Genomic DNA, 16,960 nt, shown 5'->3' on the forward strand with positions numbered 1-16,960 from the left:
TTTTGATCAATATTTTAGAGAATAACGCATGTTAGGTCTAGGTTAGCCCTGGGATTATCACTCATCAGACTCATACTTTCGCATTCTTCACATACTTGTTGAACGGATCCTGGGTTTTTTCTGGTTTGGTTCACGTAGTAATGTGGTACCACACTGAAACATTCAATTAAACCTGATCTTGATAAATATTTGAGAGGATAACGCATGTTAGGTTTGGTTTAAGTCTAGGATTTGCCTTAATCAGGCTCATACTTTCGCATATTTCTCATACTTGATGGCTAGATCCTGGGCTGTTTCTGGATTGTATCACGTAGTAATGTGGTACCACGCTGAAACAGTCGATTAAACCTGGTTTCGATCAATATTTTTGAGGATAACGCATATTAGGTCTAGGTTAGGCCGGGGATTTTCACTCATCAGACTCATACTTTCGCATTCTTCACATACTTGTTGAACGGATCCTGGGTTTTTACTGGTTTGGATCACGTAGTAATGTGGTACCACACTGGAACATTCAATTAAACCTGGTCTTGATAAATATTTTAGAGGATAACGCATGTTAGGTCTGGGTTAGGTCTAGGATTTGCCCTCATCAGGCTCATACTTTCGCATATTTCTCATACTTCATGGCTGGATCCTGGGCTATTTCTGGATTGGATCACGTAGTAATGTGGTACCACACTGAAACAGTCAATTAAACCTTTGGTTTTGATGAATATTTTAGAGAATAATTCATGTTAGGCCAGACCTAACATGGTTAGAGGATAACGCATGTTAGGTCTGGGTTAGGTCTAGGATTTGCCCTCATCAGGCTCATACTTTCGCGTTTTTCACATACTTGTTGAACAGATCCTGGGCTTTTTCTGGATTGCATCACGTAGTAATGAAGTACAACACTGAAACACTCAATTAAACCTGGTTTCCATCAATATTATTGAGGATAACGCATGTTAGGTCTAGGTTAGGCCTGGGATTTTCACTCATCAGACTCATACTTTCGCATTCTTCACATACTTGTTGAACGGATCCTGGGCTATTTCTGGATTGGATCACGTAGTAATGTGGTACCACACTGAAACAGTCAATTAAACCTGGTTTTGATCAATATTTTAGAGAATAACGCATGTTAGGTCTAGGTTAGGTCTGGGATTTTCACTCATCAGACTCATACCTTCGCATTCTTCACATACTTGTTGAACGGATCCTGGGCTATTTCTGGATTGGATCACGTAGTAATGTGGTACCACACTGAAACAGTCAATTAAACCTGGGTTTCATCAATATTTTAGAGAATAACGCATGTTAGGTCTAGGTTAGGTCTGGGATTTGCCCTCATCAGACTCATACTTTCGCACACTTCACATACTCGTTGAACAGATTCTGGGTTTTTTCTGGTTTGGATCACGTAGTAATGTGGTACCACACTGAAACAGTCGATTAAACCTGGTTTCGATCAGTATTTTAGAGGATAACGCAAGTTATGTCTGGGATAGGTCTGGGATTTGCCCTCATCAGACTGATACTTTCGCATTCTTCGCATACTTGTTGAACTGATCCTGGGTTTTTTCTGGTTTGGATCACGTAGGAATGTGGTACCACACTGAAACAGTCGATTAAACCTGGTTTCGATCAATATTTTAGATGATAACGCCATTTATGTCTGGGATAGGTCTGGGATTTGCCCTCATCAGACTGATACTTTCGCATTCTTCGCATACTTGTTGAACAGATCCTGGGTTTTTTCTGGTTTGGATCAGGTAGTAGTGTGGTACCACACTGAAACAGTCCATTAAACCTGCTTGCGATCAATATTTTAGAGGATAACGCATGTTAGGTCTGGGTTAGGTCTAGGATTTGCCCTCATCAGGCTCATTCTTTCGCATATTTCTCAAACATGATGGCTAGATCCTGGGCTTTTTCTGGATTGCATCACGTAGTAATGTGGTACCACACTGAAACATTCAATTAAACCTGGTCTTGATAAATATTTTAGAGGATAACGCATGTTAGGTCTGGGTTAGGTCTAGGATTTGCCCTCATCAGGCTCATACTTTCGCATATTTCTCATACTTCATGGCTAGATCCTTTGCTTTTTCTGGATTGTATCACGTAGTAATGAAGTACAACACTGAAACAGTCAATTAAACCTGGTTTCCATCAATATCTTAGAGGACAACGCAAGTTAGGTCTGGGATAGGTCTTGGACTTGCCCTCACCAGGCTCATACTTTCGCGTCTTTCACATACTTGTTGAACAGATCCTGGGTTTTTTCTGGTTTGGATCACGTAGTAATGTGGTACCACACTGAAGCAGTCGATTAAGCCTGGTTTCGATCAATATTTTAGAGGATAACGCATGTTAGGTCTAGGTTAGGCCTGGGATTTTCAATCATCAGGCTCATACTTTCGCATTCTTCACATACTTGTTGAGCGGATCCTGGGTTTTTTCTGGTTTGGATCACGTAGTAATGTGGTACCACACTGAAACAGTCGATTAAACCTGGTTTCGATCAGTATTTTAGAGGATAACGCAAGATAAGTCTGGGATAGGTCTGGGATTTGACCTCATCAGACTCATACTTTCGCGTTTTTCACATACTTGTTGAACAGATCCTGGGTTTTTTCTGGTTTGGATCACGTAGTAGTGTGGTACCACACTGAAACAGTCCATTAAACCTGCTTGCGATCAATATTTTAGAGGATAACGCATGTTAGGTCTGGGTTAGGTCTAGGATTTGCCCTCATCAGGCTCATTCTTTCGCATATTTCTCAAACATGATGGCTAGATCCTGGGGTTTTTCTGGATTGCATCACGTAGTAATGTGGTACCACACTGAAACATTCAATTAAACCTGGTCTTGATAAATATTTTAGAGGATAACGCGTGTTAGGTCTGGGTTAGGTCTAGGATTTGCCCTCATCAGGCTCATAGTTTCGCATATTTCTCATACTTCATGGCTGGATCCTTTGCTTTTTCTGGATTGTATCACGTAGTAATGAAGTACAACACTGAAACAGTCAATTAAACCTGGTTTCCATCAATATCTTAGAGGACAACGCAAGTTAGGTCTGGGATAGGTCTTGGACTTGCCCTCACCAGGCTCATACTTTCGCGTTTTTCACATACTTGTTGAACAGATCCTGGGTTTTTTCTGGTTTGGATCACGTAGTAGTGTGGTACCACACTGAAACAGTCCATTAAACCTGGTTTGGATCAATATTTTAGAGGATAACGCATGTTAGGTCTAGGTTAGGTCTGGGATTTTCACTCATCAGACTCATACTTTCGCATTCTTCACATACTTGTTGAACGGATCCTGGGTTTTTTCTGGTTTGGATCACGTAGTAATGTGGGTCCACACTGAAACAATCAATTAAACCTGGTCTTGATAAATATTTTAGAGGATAACGCATGTTAGGTCTGGGATAGGTCTGGGATTTGCCTTCATCAGACTCATACTTTCGCACACTTCACATACTCGTTGAACAGATTCTGGGTTTTTTCTGGTTTGGATCACGTAGTAATGTGGTACCACACTGAAACAGTCGATTAAACCTGGTTTCGATCAATATTTTAGAGGATAACGCATGTTAGGTCTAGGTTAGGCCTGGGATTTTCACTCATCAGGCTCATACTTTCGCATTCTTCATATACTTGTTGAGCGGATCCTGGGTTTTTTCTGGTTTGGATCACGTATTAATGTAGGACCACACTGAAACAGTCAATTAAACCTGGTTTCGATCAATATTTTAGAGAATAATTCATGTTAGGTCTAGGTTAGGTGTGGGATTTGCTCTCATCAGGCTCATTCTTTCGCATATTTCTCATACTTGATGGCTAGATCCTGGGCTTTTTCTGGATTGCATCACGTAGTAATGAAGTACAACACTGAAACAGTCAATTAAACCTGGTTTCCATCAATATCTTAGAGGACAACGCAAGTTAGGTCTGGGATAGGTCTGGGATTTTCACTCATCAGACTCATACTTTCGCATTCCTCACATACTTGTTGAACTGATCCTGGGTTTTTTCTGGTTTGGATCACGTAGGAATGTGGTACCACACTGAAACAGTCGATTAAACCTGGTTTCGATCAATATTTTAGAGGATAACGCAAGTTAGGTCTGGGATAGGTCTGGGATTTGACCTCATCAGACTCATACTTTCGCACACTTCACATACCCGTTGAACAGATCCTGGGTTATTTTCTGGTTTGGATCACATAGTAATGTGGTACCACACTGAAACAGTCGATTAAGCCAGGTTTCGATCAATATTTCAGAGTATAACTCATGTTAGGTCTAGGTTAGGCCTGGGATTTTCATTTATCAGACTCATACTTTCGCATTCTTCACATACTTGTTCAACTGATCCTGGGTTTTTTCTGGTTTGGATCACGTAGGAATGTGGTACCACACTGAAACAGTCGATTAAACCTGGTTTCGATCAATATTTTAGATGATAACGCAAGTTATGTCTGGGATAGGTCTGGGATTTGCCCTCATCAGACTGATACTTTCGCATTCTTCACATACTTGATGAACGGATCCTGGGTTTTTTCTGGTTTGGATCACGTAGTAATGTGGTACCACACTGAAACAGTCGATTAAACCTGGTTTCGATCAGTATTTTAGAGGAGAACGCAAGATAAGTCTGGGATAGGTCTGGGATTTGCCCTCACCAGGCTCATACTTTCGCGTTTTTCACATACTTGTTGTACAGATCCTGGGTTTCTTCTGGTTTGGATCACGTAGTAGTGTGGTACCACACTGAAACAGTCCATTAAACCTGGTTTGGATCAATATTTTAGAGGATAACGCATGTTAGGTCTACGTTAGGTCTGGGATTTTCACTCATCAGACTCATACTTTCGCATTCTTCACATACTTGTTGAACGGATCGTGGGTTTTTTCTGGTTTGGATCACGTAGTAATGTGGGTCCACACTGAAACAGTCGATTAAACCTGGCTTCGATCAATATTTTAGATGATAACGCAAGTTATGTCTGGGATAGGTCTGGGATTTGCCCTCATCAGACTGATACTTTCGCATTCTTCGCATACTTGTTGAACAGATCCTGGGTTTTTTCTGGTTTGGATCACGTAGTAGTGTGGTACCACACTGAAACAGTCCATTAAACCTGCTTGCGATCAATATTTTAGAGGATAACGCAAGTTAGGTCTGGGATAGGTCTGGGATTTGACCTCATCAGACTCATACTTTCGCACACTTCACATACCCGTTGAACAGATCCTGGGTTATTTTCTGGTTTGGATCACATAGTAATGTGGTACCACACTGAAACAGTCGATTAAACCAGGTTTCGATCAATATTTCAGAGGATAACGCATGTTAGGTCTAGGTTAGGCCTGGGATTTTCACTCATCAGACTCATACTTTCGCATTCTTCACATACTTGTTGAACGGATCGTGGGTTTTTTCTGGTTTGGATCACGTAGTAATGTGGGTCCACACTGAAACAGTCGATTAAACCTGGCTTCGATCAATATTTTAGATGATAACGCAAGTTATGTCTGGGATAGGTCTGGGATTTGCCCTCATCAGACTGATACTTTCGCATTCTTCGCATACTTGTTGAACAGATCCTGGGTTTTTTCTGGTTTGGATCACGTAGTAGTGTGGTACCACACTGAAACAGTCCATTAAACCTGCTTGCGATCAATATTTTAGAGGATAACGCATGTTAGGTCTGGGTTAGGTCTAGGATTTGCCCTCATCAGGCTCATTCTTTCGCATATTTCTCAAACATGATGGCTAGATCCTGGGCTTTTTCTGGATTGCATCACGTAGTAATGTGGTACCACACTGAAACATTCAATTAAACCTGGTCTTGATGAATATTTTAGAGGATAACGCATGTTAGGTCTGGGTTAGGTCTAGGATTTGCCCTCATCAGGCTCATACTTTCGCATATTCCTCATACTTCACGGCTAGATCCTTTGCTTTTTCTGGATTGTATCACGTAGTAATGAAGTACAACACTGAAACAGTCAATTAAACCTGGTTTCCATCAATATCTTAGAGGACAACGCAAGTTAGGTCTGGGATAGGTCTTGGACTTGCCCTCACCAGGCTCATACTTTCGCGTTTTTCACATACTTGTTGAACAGATCCTGGGTTTTTTCTGGTTTGGATCACGTAGTAGAGTGGTACCACACTGAAACAGTCCATTAAACCTGGTTTGGATCAATATTTTAGAGGATAACGCATGTTAGGTCTAGGTTAGGTCTGGGATTTTCACTCATCAGACTCATACTTTCGCATTCTTCACATACTGGTTGAACGGATCCTGGGTTTTTTCTGGTTTGGATCACGTAGTAATGTGGGTCCACACTGAAACAATCAATTAAACCTGGTCTTGATAAATATTTTAGAGGATAACGCATGTTAGGTCTGGGATAGGTCTGGGATTTGCCCTCATCAGACTCATACTTTCGCACACTTCACATACTCGTTGAACAGATTCTGGGTTTTTTCTGGTTTGGATCACGTAGTAATGTGGTACCACACTGAAGCAGTCGATTAAACCTGGTTTCGATCAATATTTTAGAGGATAACGCATGTTAGGTCTAGGTTAGGCCTGGGATTTTCACTCATCAGGCTCATACTTTCGCATTCTTCACATACTTGTTGAACGGATCCTGGGTTTTTTCTGGTTTGGATCACGTAGTAATGTAGGACCACACTGAAACAGTCAATTAAACCTGGTTTCGATCAATATTTTAGAGAATAATTCATGCTAGGTCTAGGTTAGGTCTGGGATTTGCTCTCATCAGGCTCATTCTTTCGCATATTTCTCATACTTGATGGCTAGATCCTGGGCTTTTTCTGGATTGCATCACGTAGTAATGAAGTACAACACTGAAACAGTCAATTAAACCTGGTTTCCATCAATATCTTAGAGGACAACGCAAGTTAGGTCTGGGATAGGTCTGGGATATTCACTCATCAGACTCATACTTTCGCATTCCTCACATACTTGTTGAACTGATCCTGGGTTTTTTCTGGTTTGGATCACGTAGGAATGTGGTACCACACTGAAACAGTCGATTAAACCTGGTTTCGATCAATATTTTAGATGATAACGCAAGTTATGTCTGGGATAGGTCTGGGATTTGCCCTCATCAGACTGATACTTTCGCATTCTTCGCATACTTGTTGAACAGATCCTGGGTTTTTTCTGGTTTGGATCAGGTAGTAGTGTGGTACCACACTGAGACAGTCCATTAAACCTGCTTGCGATCAATATTTTAGAGGATAACGCATGTTAGGTCTGGGTTAGGTCTAGGATTTGCCCTCATCAGGCTCATTCTTTCGCATATTTCTCAAACATGATGGCTAGATCCTGGGCTTTTTCTGGATTGCATCACGTAGTAATGTGGTACCACACTGAAACATTCAATTAAACCTGGTCTTGATAAATATTTTAGAGGATAACGCATGTTAGGTCTGGGTTAGGTCTAGGATTTGCCCTCATCAGGCTCATACTTTCGCATATTTCTCATACTTCATGGCTAGATCCTTTGCTTTTTCTGGATTGTATCACGTAGTAATGAAGTACAACACTGAAACAGTCAATTAAACCTGGTTTCCATCAATATCTTAGAGGACAACGCAAGTTAGGTCTGGGATAGGTCTTGGACTTGCCCTCACCAGGCTCATACTTTCGCGTTTTTCACATACTTGTTGAACAGATCCTGGGTTTTTGCTGGTTTGGATCACGTAGTAGTGTGGTACCACACTGGAACAGTCCATTAAACCTGGTTTGGATCAATATTTTAGAGGATAACGCATGTTAGGTCTAGGTTAGGTCTGGGATTTTCACTCATCAGACTCATACTTTCGCATTCTTCACATACTGGTTGAACGGATCCTGGGTTTTTTCTGGTTTGGATCACGTAGTAATGTGGGTCCACACTGAAACAATCAATTAAACCTGGTCTTGATAAATATTTTAGAGGATAACGCATGTTAGGTCTGGGATAGGTCTGGGATTTGCCCTCATCAGACTCATACTTTCGCACACTTCACATACTCGTTGAACAGATTCTGGGTTTTTTCTGGTTTGGATCACGTAGTAATGTGGTACCACACTGAAGCAGTCGATTAAACCTGGTTTCGATCAATATTTTAGAGGATAACGCATGTTAGGTCTAGGTTAGGCCTGGGATTTTCACTCATCAGGCTCATACTTTCGCATTCTTCACATACTTGTTGAACGGATCCTGGGTTTTTTCTGGTTTGGATCACGTAGTAATGTAGGACCACACTGAAACAGTCAATTAAACCTGGTTTCGATCAATATTTTAGAGAATAATTCATGCTAGGTCTAGGTTAGGTCTGGGATTTGCTCTCATCAGGCTCATTCTTTCGCATATTTCTCATACTTGATGGCTAGATCCTGGGCTTTTTCTGGATTGCATCACGTAGTAATGAAGTACAACACTGAAACAGTCAATTAAACCTGGTTTCCATCAATATCTTAGAGGACAACGCAAGTTATGTCTGGGATAGGTCTGGGATTTGCCCTCATCAGACTGATACTTTCGCATTCTTCACATACTTGTTGAACGGATCCTGGGTTTTTTCTGGTTTGGATCACGTAGTAATGTGGTACCACACTGAAACAGTCGATTAAACCTGGTTTCGATCAGTATTTTAGAGGATAACGCAAGTTATGTCTGGGATAGGTCTGGGATTTGCCCTCATCAGACTGATACTTTCGCATTCTTCACATACTTGATGAACGGATCCTGGGTTTTTTCTGGTTTGGATCACGTAGTAATGTGGTACCACACTGAAACAGTCGATTAAACCTGGTTTCGATCAGTATTTTAGAGGAGAACGCAAGATAAGTCTGGGATAGGTCTGGGATTTGCCCTCACCAGGCTCATACTTTCGCGTTTTTCACATACTTGTCGAACAGATCCTGGGTTTTTTCTGGTTTGGATCACGTAGTAGTGTGGTACCACACTGAAACAGTCCATTAAACCTGGTTTGGATCAATATTTTAGAGGATAACGCATGTTAGGTCTACGTTAGGTCTGGGATTTTCACTCATCAGACTCATACTTTCGCATTCTTCACATACTTGTTGAACGGATCGTGGGTTTTTTCTGGTTTGGATCACGTAGTAATGTGGGTCCACACTGAAACAGTCGATTAAACCTGCTTGCGATCAATATTTTAGAGGATAACGCATGTTAGGTCTGGGCTAGGTCTAGGATTTGCCCTCATCAGGCTCATTCTTTCGCATATTTCTCAAACTTGATGGCTAGATCCTGGGCTTTTTCTGGATTGCATCACGTAGTAATGTGGTACCACACTGAAACAATCAATTAAACCTGGTCTTGATAAATATTTTAGAGGATAACGCATGTTAGGTCTGGGTTAGGTCTAGGATTTGCCCTCATCAGACTGATACTTTTGCATTCTTCACATACTTGTTGAACGGATCCTGGGATTTTCTGGTTTGGATCACGTAGTAATGTGGTACCACACTGAAACAGTCCATTAAACCTGCCTGCGATCAATATTTTCGAGGATAACGCATGTTAGGTCTGGGTTAGGTCTAGGATTTGCCCTCATCAGGCTCATACTTTCGCATATTTCTCATACTTCATGGCTAGATCCTTTGCTTCTTCTGGATTGTATCACGTAGTAATGAAGTACAACACTGAAACAGTCAATTAAACCTGGTTTCCATCAATATCTTAGAGGACAACGCAAGTTAGGTCTGGGATAGGTCTTGGACTTGCCCTCACCAGGCTCATACTTTCGCGTTTTTCACATACTTGTTGATCAGATCCTGGGTTTTTTCTGGCTTGGATCATGTAGTAGTGTGGTACCACACTGAAACAGTCCATTAAACCTGGTTTGGATCAATATTTTTGAGGATAACGCATGTTAGGTCTAGGTTAGGTTTGGGATTTTCACTCATCAGACTCATACTTTCGCATTCTTCACATACTTGTTGAACAGATCCTGGGTTTTTTCTGGTTTGGATCACGTAGTAATGTGGGTCCACACTGAAACAATCAATTAAACCTGGTCTTGATAAATATTTTAGAGGATAACGCATGTTAGGTCTGGGATAGGTCTGGGATTTGCCCTCATCAGACTCATACTTTCGCACACTTCACATACTCGTTGAACAGATTCTGGGTTTTTTCTGGTTTGGATCACGTAGTAATGTGGTACCACACTGAAACAGTCGATTAAACCTGGTTTCGATCAATATTTTAGAGGATAACGCATGTTAGGTCTAGGTTAGGCCTGGGATTTTCACTCATCAGGCTCATACTTTCGCATTCTTCACATACTTGTTGAACGGATCCTGGGTTTTTTCTGGTTTGGATCACGTAGTGATGTAGGACCACACTGAAACAGTCAATTAAACCTGGTTTCGATCAATATTTTAGAGAATAATTCATGCTAGGTCTAGGTTAGGTCTGGGATTTGCTCTCATCAGGCTCATTCTTTCGCATATTTCTCATACTTGATGGCTAGATCCGGGGCTTTTTCTGGATTGCATCACGTAGTAATGAAGTACAACACTGAAACAGTCAATTAAACCTGGTTTCCATCAATATCTTAGAGGACAACGCAAGTTAGGTCTGGGATAGGTCTGGGATTTTCACTCATCAGACTCATACTTTCGCATTCCTCACATACTTGTTGAACTGATCCTGGGTTTTTTCTGGTTTGGATCACGTAGGAATGTGGTACCACACTGAAACAGTCGATTAAACCTGGTTTCGATCAATATTTTAGAGGATAACGCCACTTAGGTCTGGGATAGGTCTGGGATTTGACCTCATCAGACTCATACTTTCGCACACTTCACATACCCGTTGAACAGATCCTGGGTTATTTTCTGGTTTGGATCACATAGTAATGTGGTACCACACTGAAACAGTCGATTAAACCAGGTTTCGATCAATATTTTAGATGATAACGCAAGTTATGTCTGGGATAGGTCTGGGATTTGCCCTCATCAGACTGATACTTTCGCATTCTTCACATACTTGTTGAACTGATCCTGGGTTTTTTCTGGTTTGGATCACGTAATAGTGTGGTACCACACTGAAACAGTCGATTAAACCTGGTTTCGATCAATATTTTAGAGGATAACGCAAGTTAGGTCTGGGATAGGTCTGGGATTTGACCTCATCAGACTCATACTTTCGCACACTTCACATACCCGTTGAACAGATCCTGGGTTATTTTCTGGTTTGGATCACATAGTAATGTGGTACCACACTGAAACAGTCGATTAAACCAGGTTTCGATCAATATTTTGGAGTATAACTCATGTTAGGTCTAGGTTAGGCCTGGGATTTTCATTTATCAGACTCATACTTTCGCATTCTTCACATACTTGTGGAACTGATCCTGGGTTTTTTCTGGTTTGGATCACGTAGGAATGGGGTACCACACTGAAACAGTCGATTAAACCTGGTTTCGATCAATATTTTAGATGATAACGCAAGTTATGTCTGGGATAGGTCTGGGATTTGCCCTCATCAGACTGATACTTTCGCATTCTTCACATACTTGTTGAACGGATCCTGGGTTTTTTCTGGTTTGGATCACGTAGTAATGTGGTACCACACTGAAACAGTCCATTAAACCTGCTTGCGATCAATATTATAGAGGATAACGCATGTTAGGTCTGTGTTAGGTCTAGGATTTGCCCTCATCAGGCTCATTCTTTCGCATATTTCTCAAACTTGATGGCTAGATCCTGGGCTTTTTCTGGATTGCATCACGTAGTAATGTGGTACCACACTGAAACATTCAATTAAACCTGGTCTTGATAAATATTTTAGAGGATAACGCATGTTAGGTCTGGGTTAGGTCTAGGATTTGCCCTCATCAGGCTCATACTTTCGCATATTTCTCATACTTCATGGCTAGATCCTTTGCTTTTTCTGGATTGTATCACGTAGTAATGAAGTACAACACTGAAACAGTCAATTAAACCTGGTTTCCATCAATATCTTAGAGGACAACGCAAGTTAGGTCTGGGATAGGTCTGGGATTTGACCTCATCAGACTCATACTTTCGCACACTTCACATACCCGTTGAACAGATCCTGGGTTATTTTCTGGTTTGGATCACATAGTAATGTGGTACCACACTGAAACAGTCGATTAAACCAGGTTTCGATCAATATTTTTGATTATAAATCATGTTAGGTCTAGGTTAGGCCTGGGATTTTCATTTATCAGACTCATACTTTCGCATTTTTCACATACTTGTTGAACTGATCCTGGGTTTTTTCTGGTTTGGATCACGTAGGAATGTGGTACCACACTGAAACAGTCGATTAAACCTGGTTTCGATCAATATTTTAGATGATAACGCAAGTTATGTCTGGGATAGGTCTGGGATTTGCCCTCATCAGACTGATACTTTCGCATTCTTCACATACTTGTTGAACGGATCCTGGGTTTTTTCTGGTTTGGATCACGTAGTAATGTGGTACCACACTGAAACAGTCGATTAAACCTGGTTTCGATTAGTATTTTAGAGGATAACGCAAGATAAGTCTGGGATAGGTCTGGGATTTGACCTCATCAGACTCATACTTTCGCGTTTTTCGCATACTTGTTGAACAGATCCTGGGTTTTTTCTGGTTTGGATCACGTAGTAGTGTGGTACCACACTGAAACAGTCCATTAAACCTGCTTGCGATCAATATTTTAGAGGATAACGCATGTTAGGTCTGGGTTAGGTCTAGGATTTGCCCTCATCAGGCTCATTCTTTCGCATATTTCTCAAACATGATGGCTAGATCCTGGGCTTTTTCTGGATTGCATCACGTAGTAATGTGGTACCACACTGAAACATTCAATTAAACCTGGTCTTGATAAATATTTTAGAGGATAACGCGTGTTAGGTCTGGGTTAGGTCTAGGATTTGCCCTCATCAGGCTCATACTTTCGCGTTTTTCACATACTCGTTGAACAGATCCTGGGTTATTTTCTGGTTTGGATCACATAGTAATGTGGTACCACACTGAAACAGTCGATTAAACCAGGTTTGGATGAATATTTTAGAGGATAACGCATGTTAGGTCTAGGTTAGCCCTGGGATTATCACTCATCAGACTCATACTTTCGCATCCCTCACATACTTGTTGAACTGATCCTGGGTATTTCTGGTTGGGATCACGTAGTAATGTGGTACCACACTGAAACAGCCGATTAAACCTGGTTTCGATCAATATTTTAGAGGATAACGCAAGTTAGGTCTGGGATAGGTCTGGGATTTGACCTCATCAGACTCATACTTTCGCACACTTCACATACTCGTTGAACAGATCCTGGGTTATTTTCTGGTTTGGATCACATAGTAACGTGGTACCACACTGAAACAGTCGATTAAACCAGGTTTGGATGAATATTTTAGAGGATAACGCATGTTAGGTCTAGGTTAGCCCTGGGATTATCACTCATCAGACTCATACTTTCGCATTCTTCACATACTTGTTGAACGGATCCTGGGTTTTTTCTGGTTTGGATCACGAAGTAATGTGGGACCACACTGAAACAGTCAATTAAACCTGGTTTCGACCAATATTTTAGAGAATAATTCATGTTAGGTCTAGGTTAGGTCTGGGATTTGCTCTCATCAGGCTCATTCTTTCGCATATTTCTCATACTTGATGGCTAGATCCTGGGCTTTTTCTGGATTGCATCACGTAGTAATGAAGTACAGCACTGAAACGGTCAATTAAACCTGGATTGGATCAATATTTTAGAGGATAACGCATGTTAGGTCTAGGTTAGCCCTGGGATTATCACTCATCAGACTCATACTTTCGCGTTTTTCACATACTTGTTGAACAGATCCTGGGTTTTTTCTGGTTTGGATCACGTAGTAGTGTGGTACCACACTGAAACAGTCCATTTAACCTGGTTTGGATCAATATTTTAGAGAATAACGCATGTTAGGTCTAGGTTAGGTCTGGGATTTTCACTCATCAGACTCATACTTTCGCATTCTTCACATACTTGTTGAACGGATCCTGGGTTTTTCCTGGTTTGGATCACGTAGTAATGTGGGTCCACACTGAAACAATCAATTAAACCTGGTCTTGATAAATATTTTAGTGGATAACGCATGTTAGGTCTGGGATAGGTCTTGGACTTGCCCTCACCAGGCTCATACTTTCGCGTTTTTCACATACTTGTTGAACAGATCCTGGGTTTTTTCTGGTTTGGATCACGTAGTAGTGTGGTACCACATTGAAACAGTCCATTTAACCTGGTTTGGATCAATATTTTAGAGAATAGCGCATGTTAGGTCTAGGTTAGGTCTGGGATTTTCACTCATCAGACTCATACTTTCGCATCCCTCACATACTTGTTGAACTGATCCTGGGTTTTTTCTGGTTGGGATCACGTAGTAATGTGGTACCACACTGAAACAGCCGATTAAACCTGGTTTCGATCAATATTTTAGAGGATAACGCAAGTTAGGTCTGGGATAGGTCTGGGATTTGACCTCATCAGACTCATACTTTCGCACACTTCACATACTCGTTGAACAGATCCTGGGTTATTTTCTGGTTTGGATCACATAGTAATGTGGTACCACACTGAAACAGTCGATTAAACCAGGTTTGGATGAATATTTTAGAGGATAACGCATGTTAGGTCTAGGTTAGCCCTGGGATTATCACTCATCAGACTCATACTTTCGCATCCCTCACATACTTGTTGAACTGATCCTGGGTTTTTTCTGGTTGGGATCACGTAGTAATGTGGTACCACACTGAAACAGCCGATTAAACCTGGTTTCGATCAATATTTTAGAGGATAACGCAAGTTAGGTCTTGGATAGGTCTGGGATTTGACCTCATCAGACTCATACTTTCGCACACTTCACATACTCGTTGAACAGATCCTGGGTTATTTTCTGGTTTGGATCACATAGTAATGTGGTACCACACTGAAACAGTCGATTAAACCAGGTTCGGATCAATATTTTAGAGGATAACGCATGTTAGGTCTAGGTTAGCCCTGGGATTATCACTCATCAGGCTCTTACTTCCGCGTTTTTCACATACTTGTTGAACAGATCCTGGGTTTTTTCTGGTTTGTATCACGTAGTAGTGTGGTACCACACTGAAACAGTCCATTAAACCTGGTTTGGATCAATATTTTAGAGGATAACGCATGTTAGGTCTAGGTTAGGTCTGGGATTTTCACTCATCAGACTCATACTTTCGCATTCTTCACATACTTGTTGAACGGATCCTGGGTTTTTTCTGGTTTGGATCACGAAGTAATGTGGTACCACACTGAAACAGTCAATTAAACCCGGTTTCGACCAATATTTTAGAGAATAATTCATGTTAGGTCTAGGTTAGGTCTGGGATTTGCTCTCATCAGGCTCATTCTTTCGCATATTTCTCATACTTGATGGCTAGATCCTGGGCATTTTCTGGATTGCATCACGTAGTAATGAAGTACAGCACTGAAACAGTCAATTAAACCTGGTTTGGATCAATATCTTAGAGGACAACGCAAGTTAGGTCTGGGATAGGTCTGGGACTTGCCCTCATCAGGCTCATACTTTCGCGTTTTTCACATACTTGTTGAACAGATCCTGGGTTTTTTCTGGTTTGGATCACGTAGTAGTGTGGTACCACACTGAAACATTCCATTAAACCTGGTTGGGATCAATATTTTAGAGGATAACGCATGTTAGGTCTAGGTTAGGTCGGGGATTTTCACTCATCAGACTGATACTTTCGCATTCTTCACATACTTGTTGAACGGATCCTGGGTTTTTTCTGGTTTGGATCACGTAGTAATGTGGTACCACACTGAAACTGTTGAATAAACTTGGTTTCGATCAGTATTTTAGAGGATAACGCAAGATAAGTCTGGGATAGGTCTGGGATTTGACCTCATCAGACTCATACTTTCGCGTTTTTCACATACTTGTTGAACAGATCCTGGGTTTTTTCTGGTTTGGATCACGTAGTAGTGTGGTACCACACTGAAACAGTCCATTAAACCTCCTTGCGATCAATATTTTAGAGGATAACGCATGTTAGGTCTAGGTTAGGCCTGGGATTTTCACTCATCAGCCTCATACTTTCGCATTCTTCACATACTTGTTGAACGGATCCTGGGTTTTTTCTGGTTTGGATCACGTAGTAATGTGGGACCACACTGAAACAGCCAATTAAACATGGTTTCGATCAATATTTTAGAGAATAATTCATGTTAGGTCTAGGTTAGGTCTGGGAGTTGCTCTGATCAGGCTCATTCTTTCGCATATTTCTCATACTTGATGGCTAGATCCTAGGCTTTTTCTGGATTGCATCACGTAGTAATGAAGTACAACACTGAAACAGTCAATTAAACCTGGTTTCCATCAATATCTTAGAGGACAACGCAAGTTAGGTCTGGGATAGGTCTGGGATTTTCCCTCATCAGGCTCTTACTTCCGCGTTTTTCACATACTTGTTGAACAGATCCTGGGTTTTTTCTGGTTTGTATCACGTAGTAGTGTGGTACCACACTGAAACAGTCCATTAAACCTGGTTTGGATCAATATTTTAGAGGATAACGCATGTTAGGTCTAGGTTAGGTCTGGGATTTTCACTCATCAGACTCATACTTTCGCATTCCTCACATACTTGTTGAACTGATCCTGGGTTTTTTCTGGTTTGGATCACGTAGTAATGTGGTACCACACTGAAACAGTCGATTAAACCTGGTTTCGATTAATATTTTAGAGGATAACGCAAGCTAGGTCTGGGATAGGTCTGGGATTTGACCTCATCAGACTCATACTTTCGCACACTTCACATACTCGTTGAACAGATCCTGGGTTATTTTCTGGTTTGGATCACATAGTAATGTGGTACCACACTGAAACAGTCGATTAAACCAGGTTTCGATCAATATTTTA

This window comes from Colletes latitarsis, unplaced genomic scaffold (assembly GCF_051014445.1).
Source record: "Colletes latitarsis isolate SP2378_abdomen unplaced genomic scaffold, iyColLati1 scaffold0002, whole genome shotgun sequence".
Taxonomy (NCBI): Eukaryota; Metazoa; Arthropoda; class Insecta; order Hymenoptera; family Colletidae; genus Colletes; species Colletes latitarsis.